The sequence below is a fragment of the Chlorocebus sabaeus genome, chromosome 12 (genome assembly GCF_047675955.1).
Source record: "Chlorocebus sabaeus isolate Y175 chromosome 12, mChlSab1.0.hap1, whole genome shotgun sequence".
Classification (NCBI taxonomy): domain Eukaryota; kingdom Metazoa; phylum Chordata; class Mammalia; order Primates; family Cercopithecidae; genus Chlorocebus; species Chlorocebus sabaeus.
The window spans coordinates 58,911,956-58,925,075 of NC_132915.1; the positions used below are offsets into that span (position 1 = coordinate 58,911,956).

At 36.9% G+C, this 13,120-nt stretch overlaps 1 pseudogene; it reads right to left on the minus strand.

Moving 5' to 3' along the window:
• Positions 1-285: 285 nt before the first annotated feature.
• Positions 286-12,849, minus strand: LOC103219876 (NAD-dependent malic enzyme, mitochondrial pseudogene; annotated as a pseudogene).
• Positions 12,850-13,120: the final 271 nt, after the last annotated feature.

Genomic DNA, 13,120 nt, shown 5'->3' on the forward strand with positions numbered 1-13,120 from the left:
TTTAGTTTCTTTCCCAAATTCTGTACTTCTATACATAAAAGTAAATTTCTATTTTAGTAGCTGTAAAAGAACTAGGTGAGAGAAGATTAATATCCATAATAGTAAATAGCAAGTACTTCGGCAAGTCTGAATTAGAGTACAAGTGAAGACATTGACAAACAAACTTTTTCTGTCTCCTGGATGTGGTATGGTATTTATGTTAGAATTAAAGCATCACAATTAACTGATTGTAGGGTGCTGGTCGGCAATCCATCAACAGGTCTACCCCAACAGATGTGGAGACACATGGAAAAAATATGTTAACCAAAGTGGTCAGGAGAACAAAATACAGAAAACACCATAAAACTGAGGACATTATCTCTTCTTGTCTGAAAAACAGGGGTTCCCTGGAGTACAGGAAGTATTTATCAGGGGAGTGCTTCTATTCTGTTATCACAGGAGGGCTTGAAGCAGATTCCGGCCATTCATACACATCTGGCAGCAGGGAATCATATTCACTCCGTCATATTCTTTCTTTAACATATTTGGCCTTGTCTTCAGGTTCTGGGTATTGGAAAGCCATTTTTGTTAGCATATAGGTATTCTGTAACTTTAATAGCAATGTTAATAGAAACTTTCTGAATATTAGCAAGTGGTGTGTAAAGTCTCCCTTGGGCTAACTTTTCATCCGTCATTTGGCTTGTCAATGCCTTTGCAGCTTCTAGGAAAACATTGTCGCTAATATGCTGGGTGTTACAGAGAATAACAGCTAAAGACGCACCTGGAAAAATATATACATTGTTTCCTTGATCTGGTGTAAAGATTCTCCCATCTGTGAGTTTCACTGGCCCAAATGGACTGCCACTGGCAAACAAACATTTGCCTTCTGTAAGTGTATATGCTTCTTCGGCCCTGCACTCTGCCTGTGCTGTAGGATTACTTAATGCAAATATTACAGGCCTTTCACTGATAGGGGCCATGGCTCTGATTACATCAGGAGTGAAAAGATGGCCAGCGCCTGCAACTCCAATTGTAGTTGAAGTCCTCATTGTATTCACCACATCTTCAAAAGTATCAGGTATGCTCTCTGGGACTGGGTAAGTAAATGGTTCCTGATAACTATCTATTTTTGCTTTCCGCCCCTTAACTAATAAACCATACTTGTCAAACATCCAGATTTTCTTTTGAGCCTCTTCTTCTGACAGGCCATTTTCTACCATAGACATACTTTTTTAAGATTTGCAATTCCAGGAGTAGTCTCTCCTGTTCCAAGGAATAAGATTTTGTGTTCGGAGACTGGTTTATTAATAACTTTTTGTGTTGCAAGAAGATCTGCTAGAGCTACTGCGCTGTCCCTTGAATATCATCATTGAAAGTGCAGTATTTTTATTGATGTTTTTTCAAGAACCTGAATGCATTATGATTTCCAAAATCTTCAAATTGAATGAGTGTGTTCCAGCCATATCTGTCAGTAATAGCTTTCATAAACTCATCAATCAGGTCATCATACTGTTGTGTGCGATCTTGTTTCTGGTACAAGCCTATGTAAAATGTGTCTTTTAAGAGTGCGATATTATCAGTTCCCACATCAATACACACCGTAGGCATCTATCAGGCCATATTCAGGCACAAACTGTATACAAACATATTTTTCCTACTGGAATTCCCATTTCATAGACACCCAGCTCTCCAAGACCCAGAATTCTCTCTCCATCAGTCACTAAAACAATCTTAACATGATTTTCTGGCCACTTATCCACAATTGATCTAATAGGACCTCTGTCTGAGATCGACATAAATCATCCCTTAGGTCTTCTAAAGATGTGTCCATACTGGGAGCAGACAAGACCAACTGTTGGTGTATATACAATTGGCATTAAACTCTCAGTGTCATCTTGAAGTATTCGATAAAACAATTTCTCATTTCTTTCTTGTATTTCCATTATATAGATATGTTTCCAAAGGGCTAGTCATTTTTTTCAAGTTTCTGTGGAATCCTAAGGCTTGAATATCTTGTGTCTGTATTTTGGGAGGTAGAAGCCTTTGAAGACCAAGCATTTGTCGTTCTTGTAAAGTAAATGCCATTCCCTTGTTTGTTCTTGGATTCAGCATAAATGGCTTGCCTTTTTCTTTTATGTGCAAATGTCGACATGCCAAAGTACAAGTGGTGGAAACTACTCTTAACCCCGGACAACATCTTTTCTTTCATCAGAGGTCTCACCACACGACAGTTGGTGCTGCGGATGAAGAGGCTGCACCCTGCCTCCCGCCCTGGCGATGCTCAGCTCTCTCATCGCCAGGCCCTCCTCTTCTGCGAGCCTCCTGGAGTCCGCGCCAGCTCAGGCTCGCACTGGCGCGAGAGGTGCCACACTCTGAGGTAGACCCGTGAGAGCAGAGGGTGAGGGGGGGCAGGGCCGAGTGGGCATGGCCCACTGGATTTTTTTAAACGTAAATTATCCTTTTCTATTTTTAATTTCTTTTCTCCTATTGAAGGTATTTGCCATTTTCAATTAACTCATATGACTTCTTTATAAATTAAGGTAATTAAAACTTTACATTATCTGTTACAAATATTTTTCTTTTTCTTTTTCTTACTCTATTAGCCATAAATGATTGATATGATGTAGTGAAATACATCAAAATTTTCCTTCATGGAATATTTTTTGAATATTTCTATGGTGTCCTATTTTCCCAGGTTCATACTTTTAACTGCATGTTTGTTATCTACATTTGAATATTGCACTGATACCGCTAATGTCTCACAGGGAGACATCTCATGTGATGCCAGCCTTAATTTTACCCAGAGCCCTTGGTCAATTGTCTCTACACTTTCACGTTAGTTACCAGATAATGTGGTTTGAAACTCTGTCCCCACCCAAATCTCATGTTGAAATGTAATTTCCAATGCTGTATGTGGGGCCTGGTGGGAGATTATTGGATCAGAAGAACAGTTTCTTATGGTTTAACACCATTCCCCCTTGGTGCTGTCATCACAATACTGAGTTCTTATGAGACCCAATTGGAGGTCTCAGAAGAAGATATGAGGGAAAGATTGGAACTTCCTAGAGACTTGTTGAATGGTTGTGACCAACATGCTGATAGTGTTATGGACAGTGAAATCCAGACTGAGGAGGTCTCAGATGGAAATAAGGAATTTATTGGGAACTGAAGTAAAGGTCACTTCTGCTATGCTTTAGCAAAGAGCCTGACTGCATTTTGCCCCTACTCTAGGGATAAGAGAATTTGAACTTGAGAGTGATGATTTAGAGTATCTGGTGAGAGAAATTTCTGAGTAGCCAAGCACTCAAGATGTGCACTGGCTGCTTCTAACAATCTATGCTCACATGCATGAGTAAATAAATGATCTGAAACTAGAACTTATATTTAAAAGAGAAGCAGAGGTAAAGGTTTGCAACCTGTCCATTTCACAGAAAAGAAAAGCCCATTTTCAGTGGTGGAATTCAAACAGGTTGCAGAAATTTGCATAAGTAAAGAGGAGTCAAGTCCTAATAGCAAAGACAATAGGGAAAGACCTCAAAGGCATTTCAGAGACCTTTGTGGCAGCCCCTCCAATTACAGGCCATGAAGCCTAGAAAGACAGAATGATTTTGTGGGCCAGACTCATGACCCCACTGCCCTGTGCAGCCTTGGGATGTTCTCTGCTTCCCAACCACTCAACCTCCAGCCATAGGTAAAAGGGGACAAGGTACTGTTCAGGCCACTGCTTCAGAGGCAAAAGCTATAAGTCTTGGTGGCCTCCATGTTGTGTTAAGCCTGTGGGTGCACAGAATGCAAGAGTCGAGGTTTGAAAGACTCCACCTAGATTTCAGAGGATATATGGAAATGCCTAATATCCAGGCAGAAGCCTGCTTCAGGGCAGAGCCCTCATGGAATCTCTACCAGGGCAGTGCAGAGGGGATATCTGGAGTTAGATCTCCTATTCAGAGTTCCCACTGGTGCACTTCCTAGTGGAACTGTGAGAAGTGGAGCACCATCCTCCAGACCCCAGAATAGTAGATCCACCAACAGCTTTCACCCTGCACCTGAAAAAGCAGCAAGCACTCAATGCCAGCCCCTGAAAGAAACTGTGGGGGCTGAAATTGTCAAAGCCACAAGGGTAAAACTGCCCAAGGCTTTGGGAGCCCACCCCTTGCACTTGTATGACATGGTGAGACATGGGGTCAAAGGAGATTATTTTGGAGCATTAAGAGTTAATGACTGTCCTGTTGGGTTTCAGATATGCATGGGACCTGTAGCTCCTTTAATTGGCAGATTTCTCCCTTTTGGATTGGGAGTAATTACTCAATGCCTTTACCTCTAAGGTATCTTGGAACTAACTAACTCGTTTTTTATTTTACAGGCTCACAAGTGGAACAGACTAGCCTTGTCTTAGATGAGACTTCAGACTGTGGACTTTTGAGTTAATGCTAGAATGAGTTAAGACTTTAGTGGACTGTTGGGAAGGCATGATTGTATTCTGAAATGTGAGAAGGTCTTGAGATTTCAGAGGTGCCAGGTGTGGAATGATGGTTTGCCTCTGTGTCCCCGCCCAAATCTCATGTTGAAATGTAACCTCAGTGCTGAAGTTGGGGCCCAGTGGGAGGTGATTTGATCATGGAAGTGGGTTCTCATGATTTAACATCACCTCCACTTAGTGTTATCACAATAGTGAGTTCTCATGATATCTGGTTGCTTAAAAATGTGTAGCACCTGCCCCTTCTCTCTCTTCTTCCTGTAGCAGTCAGGTGAAGCTCCTAACTCCCCTTTGCTTTCCAACGTAATTGGAAACTGAGTCCTTCCCAGAAGCAAAATCCACTATGCTTCCTATATAGCCTGCAAATGTGTGAGTCAATCATGACTCTTTTCTTTATAAATTACCCAGTCTCCAGTATTTCTTTATAACAATGTAAGAATAGACTAATACACCAAGTTAGTCTGATTTTAATCCAGCCAATGGCTGAGGCAACAAACTCACTATGAGAACAGCCAGACAGTGCTTTACAACTTGCCCTTAATGCTATGTCTTATTTCCCATCCCACGGCTTCTCTACTATTTCTGAAGCATATACCATATTCTTATTGCGCATAAATACAAAATTTGGAGGTACTGAGTAGTTACTACTCTTGAGGTTAATCTGTGATTGCAGAAAAAGAATTGGTGGAGAAATTCATATCCCTTCTTCCTCCTGGACCTCTCCTTTGCAGTGCTTTGTATTATATGACCTCTTGGAAATCCTGTGAGTTTGAGTTATTGATAGGAGCTTGACCCAAGAATCAGATAACCCAGTTATGCACCAATATTTGTTCTTGTTCCTTTCCTACCTTATTTCCCCTTTCTTTCACACTTGCTTCTCAATGATTGCACTTTCAAACAGCACATTTACACGTAAACTTTTGCTTCAAGCTTTGATTTCTGAAAATCCCATATTAAGTAGATGTCCAATAAAAATTCATTACTATGTTAAATATAAACCATTTATTTTCTTAAATTTGCTTTTTCTAGTGTCTATCCCATCTTATTAAATGACAACTCCATTTTTTAAGGACCTTGTACTCAGAATTTTGAAGTCATTCTTGTTTATGCTCTTCTTCTCATATTCTACATTTAATTCGTGAGCAAATCCTGTTGTATATTCTTTCAAAATACAAGTACAAAATGACCCTCTCCATTCACACCACAATCTCTCATATTCAAACCACCATCAACATTCATTGGTTTTTTTTTCATTATTCTTCTATTTGGTCCCATTGTTTTCATATTTGTTATCTACAATTCTATTTGCCATATGCAGGGGAAAGATGCTTTTTAAAAAGACACATTGTATCATGTCGCTACTCTTCATTCAGTGCTTCAAAGACTTTACACTTGCTTGGAGTAAAGCTGTGACCTTACAATAACTTATTAAAGTCCTACTTATTTTAGCCCTTGTTATTTATCTAACCTCATTTTCCTACTACACATTCGGTCTTTTCCCCTAGTCACAGACCTCCTTGCTGAATGTTAAATATGCCAAACGCCCTACTTTTTAATGGCTTTTTTACTTGCTATATATTAATACATTGTTAAATAGATAATTCACAAATTTTTTTTAGAATAGTGTCTCACCCATGTAGTAATATAATAGTTATCACTTGTTATGACATTTTTAGATTAGAAACTGTTATTAGTGTTAGTACCTCAACGTTATCATCATCAGTAAAATGTGGATGTTTTGTTCTTTTGAATATATGTGAGAATAATATGATAGGGTGGTCAATACCAGAAAAACATTATACAAATGCTAATAATTATTTCAATATTTAACGTGTTTACTGCACTAACAATCACTTTTTTCACATTTCTAAATTTTTACTATCATACATTTAGATGACTAAATGTTTCATGGTTATAGAGTTCAGCATGTGCCTATGTTAATATGTTACTTCTCCAATCACCTCCTCTTTCATTCCCTTTCCATTATCTAATTACTATATCCATTCCTGGTCCATTTCCTCCTTCATTCTGGCAACTATTCCATTGTTTTTTTTTTTTTTTTTTTAAGTCTCCATCACCATTCTTTTTTAGGTTCACGTCTCACTTTTCTAGGTTCTTTTCCATTTCTCATCTTCTTTTTCTAATATCATGGGATTTCTCAGCCAGTGTTTGATTGCCAAGTTTGGAGTTGTCTGTTGCCATGGATACTGTTTCAGCTACTTGCCCACAGGAGGGAGCCCTCTACTTGTTAAAGGTATGTTGGCGGCAGCAAGACGTTTTCCTGGTAAAGGACAGTGGGGCCGGGACTAATTAGCAATAAAGATGTAAATGGCTTATTTTTCCACAGATAGTGTACATCTCATGCTGGTTCACGTATGGCATTTTGCACTTTCACTAGACTTATATCAGAAACATACAAAATACGTACTTATATGCAGAGTATGAAAGGCATCTACATTGCCCCAATATTTCTTTCCTGGTAAAGGACAGTGGGGCCGGGACTAATTAGCAATAAAGATGTAAATAGCTTATTTTCCCACAGATAGTGTACATCTCATGCTGGTTCACGTATGGCATTTTGCACTTTCACTAGACTTATATCAGAAACATACAAAATAGGTACTTATATGGCAGAGTATGAAAGGCATCTACATTGCCCCAATATTTCTTCTCACTTTCTTTTACCAGTCATGTTTATCTCTTTGCATTAAAATCTTAAAATAAAATCTCTCGTTAGGTAAAAAGAACCTAATGGAAATGAACATCACATAGGATAGTTATCATGGGAAAGAAATAAAAATCAAAATGAGTGGCTCTCAAAGAGGGTAAAGTGTAAATGGGAAAAAGCAGCAGAATTTTCTAGATAATTGTGAAATTTTTTTGTAAGATTTTATCTCGAAGACTAGAATGCTTGAAATAAAGGAAATTTCAAGTTAATTTCTCCACATTCACAGTTTTTTGGGGGGGGCAATATGTCAAGATAAAAATATTTGTATTCAGGGTTAAAAGAGTGATGTGTAAGTTGGGAGACCAGGAAATATTGTTTTACAGTTATCCGCCACTGTCAGTCCCATAGATACACTATAGTTACTCTGAAACTTTGAAGTTCTGGAAGATAGAATGCATCCTTCTGCCTTTCCAGGCAGTCATTTCTGCTCACTCACCTACCCCTGCTGAATGAGATTTGGCTCATTGTGAGTTTACAGTTTACAATTATTTCCCTGGCTACACACTTTTCATAACTGACTAATTACAATTTACAGTAAATAGGAACACAAGGTTATCCCTAAAATAGAGTATGCTGCCTTCTCTAGGCAAAAAATTTAAAAAGGTGTTAAAAATCCAAAGAAAGTGTTTAAGTAAAATATGAAGAAGAGAACATTGGATAGTCAAAGTTGATGGGTCAAGAAGCACAGTTCTCTTAAAACATGTTAAGTCTGATGCCTTGTATTTCTTAAGAAACAAGAGACATCTATCTGTCCAAATTAATGTGGGGATGAAGTTGGCATAAAAATAAGGCAGCAATTGAAACCATATCTCTTGTTGTGTTTTTACAGTTCTGATCACAAATGCTCATTTACAATAAAGAGTATTAACTTAAAGCAAATGATTAAATTATACTCACATAAAATAAGGCCTGTATTTTATTATTGAAAAGCATTCTATTATTGAAAAGGCTTTTTATGGTAGAGAAATAGAGATTTAGGATGGCAGACCATCTTCATCAACCCTAAATTGATGATTATAAAACATATATTGAGTGTAAAAAATGGAGCTGTAATTTCAAATATAAATGATTCAAAACAAAGTGAATTTGATGGACTCTCTGCTTTGTTCATTTTTATTTTTACTCCTCCTTTAAGCAGGATTCTCAGCTTTCACATTGCATATCCAAATACTTTCATTTAAAAATGCTGCATTCTATATGTTGATGCTGGAAATCTATTTTATTTGAGTGCCTGAAAATAATTTCAGAGCCAGAAATTAATGATAGAGGCCAAATTCTTCAAAAAAGATTATAAAAAGAAGAGATTCCTACTACAAAATAGTCACTATTTTCTATTACAACTAGGACTAAGGGAAAAATTCTTTCATCAAAGCAGCATCACATATATGTTTGAAGCACTTATCTGTTCTCTAACTCAGTAAAGGTTTCACAGATTGATTCTTTTTTTCTCATTTAGCTCTAACAGTCAGAGAAAAGTAGACATTTTAAAATAATAATAATAATGACACCATAAATTTAAATAACAAAGCAGCTTTTTTTCCCCCAAAGTAACCCAACAGAAGAGTTATATAGCTGAGATCTGCATGGACTTATCACATAAAGGAAAACGTGCTCTATTTGTAGCTAAGTTTTGTTTGGGGGGCGGGGGGATATGTTGGATGTGTCTGGAGGCTCATTAAAACCCTCTAATAATTTTCAAAACATGCTAACTGCAGACCGAGGTTGAATTTTAAAACACTTTTTTAAAATTTTGTATATAAGTCATCACAGAAACAACACAGAAGCAAACAAATGAACAAAATGGTGAACAAATTAACTGAAGGGTAATAGTCACTATGCAACCTACCTATATCTCTATAAAATAACAAAAATGCCATCAGTACATGACAAGAAAAAACAACATTTAAATAATTGAGGAAAAATCTCCTTAAAAATTCTTGCTGAAATGTTTTGGTTTCACCTGAGCAAACCATCAATTCAATGAAACAAAGTGATTGAGCTGATTTTATCTCAAAGCACAATACCTGTGAGCACAGTCTTATTTTGAAAAACAAAATTACATGTAGATACATATATACATATATGTATATTATTTATTTAATCTATAATTATTTAACCATATTTTTATTAGAACCTGTTTAAATTATTTAGATTTGCTAGATAATATATGTGACTTTAGACTACTAAAAAGTGAATTTGTTTTACTTTTTTAGTATGAGAGTAAAATATTATTTCAATATAATTTTTACACGATTGCTGATTCGAAGTGGCAAAAATAAATTTTTTTGAGCATGAAAAATTTAAACAGTTATCTATAAAGTCTGGGCTTTGGACAAGTGAGTAATTGGCTTGATCTTTTTGTCCTTTCCTACACTGTTCACCAATTATACATTTTGCTTTTGAAAACCAAGGTGGGAATCTAAATTACAACAGGTTTTTCTCACTTGACCTCTCTTACTTTGCTTACAGGCTTTAGAAAGATAATTACTTATTTACATCAAAAGGCTTTGCTAGGTTATTCAAAAAACAAATCTGTTTACTTCTCTTTACAGGTGAAATGATCTAAATGTGTTGGCCTCACATATAAAAAGGATAAATGAATAAAGTCCCTGCATACTCTCTGTACTCGTAGCAACATATCTCCCATGACCCAAAAGCCAGGGATCCCAGAGGAAGCAATTCAGCATTCAAAACCACTAACATTCCCTTGTAAGTCAATCATACTTCCCATTTATTGAAAAAAGATCTCGAATTTTTCTTCCTCAGAGCGCTGATTGTTGCACACTCATTCACGGGAGCTTTATGTTGGAAGTAATTTTGTACACCTACATGTTTGCTGGCCTTCAACACATACAGTTCTTTTACACTTGATACCATTTCAAGGGGTGTGTGTGTGTATGTGTGTGTGTGTATGTGTGTTCTTAGTTGCTGAGTCATAACTTTGGTACTTCTTTTCCGTTACTTTTGCTTTGTAATAGGTTGCAAACTTCTGCAATCCTCTTTCTTCCTAGACAGTCGTCACATAAATCTTGGCTTCAAGTCTTCTTTGTTCTACATTCCAACAAACCCCATGCTGTAGCCTTACTCCCGATGATACAATTAGGGACATGATCACAACCTCATCACTTTGCAAAACTTTGAAGTGAAGTTGTGCAATAATAACACTAACTGTCATTCATTAAGTAAACCTGCAATTCAGCAGGTTAAATCCTTGCGACCCCTTTCACCTTTGTCCGGTGGAAGATATGTCTTTTCCAGAAACCCATTTTGAAGTAATCAACCCTTCTTTATCTGTTGAATTCTGTGTATCTATCACAGTCGCTATTGCAGGTTTGTCCACGGATTTGTATACATATGTCTTTCTTGATGCCCTAGACTGTAAACTCGTTAAGGGCTATTTTTTTTTATATATGCCCATTAGCTAGAACTATACTAGATATGTAACAGATTCTTAATGATTTTTTTCAATAAATAAATCCTTACAACAATACAGTAATGTAGGCATCATTAGCACATTTTAATTTGAGAAACTCAGGACTGGGAGGTTAAGTAAATGTTCCCAGCTCTTATTGAAACTAAAACCTCAGATAAGTCTAATGCTTATACTTATTCTTTTTGACCTTTTTTTTCTTTTTTTTTTTTTCTTTTTTTTTTTTTTGAAACAGTCTCTCACTTTGTTGCCCAGGCTCCAGGCTGCAGTGTGCAGTAGCATGATCATAGCTCACTACAGTCTCATACTTCTTGGCTCAAGTGAGACTTCCACCTCAGCTTCCTGAGTAGTTGGGATCAAAGGCTTGTGTCCCCATGCCCAGCTAATTTTTTATTGGCGTAGGGGACAAGGTTTAACTATGTTGTCCAAGCTCGTCTTGACCTCCTGGGCTGAAGTGATCCTCTCACTTCAGCCTCCCGACTAGCTGGGATTAGAGGCACACATCACCACACACAGCTAATTTTTTAAAAAAATTTTGTGTAGAGATGGGGTGTCTCTATGCTACCCAGGTTGGTCTCAAACTTCTGGACTCAAGTGATACTCCTCCCTCAGCCTCCTAAAGTGCTGGGATTACAGGCATGATCCACTGTGCCTGGCCATTTTTTTTTTTTTTTTACTGTTGCTAAACCCTTTATGACCCATTATTCCGATTTCATCATTTACAGAATTGAGTTTGTATTGTTGGCATTTTGGTTGTCATTATTTGATGTGGTTTGGCTCTGTGTCCCCACCCAAATGTCACCTTGAGTTGTAATAATTCCCACGTCAAGGGCGGGACCAGGTGGAGATAATTGAATATTGGGGCTGGTTTCCCTAATGCTGTTCTCATAATAGTGAGTGAGTTTTCACAAATCTGATGGTTTTACAAGGGGCTTCCTCCTTCAATGGGCACTCATTCTCTCTCTTGCTGCACTGTGAAGAGGTAATTTCGGCCATGAAAATATTGAGATTGAAAAATTTGAAATGAGGTATTCAACATTATATTTAAAAACAGAATGCAAGATCCTAATCACACTGTTTTTGAAAGGAGGAGAAAAAGAGATGTTGAAATTAGCCTAGTAGCCAGAATTATTGTTCCTAGGGGAAATACTTCTAAGGCAGTTATTGTAGTTCTGAATCTGTAGTTTTGCTTTGTTTTTATTGCTGCTCTTTTTTCCCAACCCTTCAAAATGTAGCTATCAGGAAATGTTATTACAACCTATTCAATTTTAGCTGGACTTCATTAAAGGCTAATCGGCCGTTGTAATCTATTTTATATGTTTCTGTACGATTTGCTGAATTGTTTTCTCAAAATAACATTTTTAATATGTTCAGCAATACCACAAGTATACTTGTGAACTCAATAAAAAATAACATTAAATGTTCATGTCCCCAAGTACTCATAAGAACAAGACAACTTGACTTCCCAGAGAATACTATATAGAAAGGATTTTTGTCTATACCAGCATACCTCAGAGATATTGCAGGTTTGATTTCAGACCAGTATGATACAGAGCAACACAAATTTTTTGCTTTCTAAGTGCATATAAAATTTATGTTTATGCTATATTATGGCCTATTAAGTGTGCAATAACATTATGTTTAAAACATTTTTTATACTTTAACTTAGAAATATTTTATTGATATAAAATTCTAATAATTATCTGAGCCTTCAGGGAGTCCTAATTTTTTGCTGGTGGAGGGAGTTGCCTCCTGTTGTTGGCTACTGACTAATCAGGGTGGTGGTTGCTGAAGGCTGGGACATCTGTGACAATTTATTTAAATAAAACAACAATGAAGTTTACTCCACTGATTGACTCTTTCTTTCACAAATGATTTCTCTATAAAATGAAATGCTGCCTAATAGCATTTTACCTAGTAGAAATTCCTTCAAAATTAAAGTCACTTCTCTCAAACCCTGCCACTGCTTTATCAACTAAGTTCATAAAATATTCTAAATCCTTTGTTGTTTTTTCAATGATGTTTATAGCATCTTCACCAAGGGCAGGTTCCATTGCAAGAGATCACTTTATTTGCTCATCTGTAAGGAGCAACTTCTCATTTGTTCAATTTCATCATGGGATTGCAGCAATTCTGTGACAGCTACAGATTCTATTTCTCAATTTATTCTCTTGTTATTTACATCACATCTGTAGTTCCTTCCTCCACTGAAGTCTTCAACTCCTCAAAGTCACCCATAGGGGTTGGAATCAACCTCTTTCAAACTCCTATTTATGTTGCATTTTTGATCTCCATTATAAATCACAAATGTTTTTAATGGCACCTAGAACTGTGAATTCTTTCCAGAGGTTTTCAATTTATTTTTCCCAAATTCTTCAGAAGAATCACTATCAATGGCAGCTGTAGCCTTACAAAATATATTTCTTAAATTAATAAGACTCAAAATTCAAAATTACTCCTTGATCCATGGGCTACATAATGAACGTTCTGTTAGCAGGCATGGTCATCT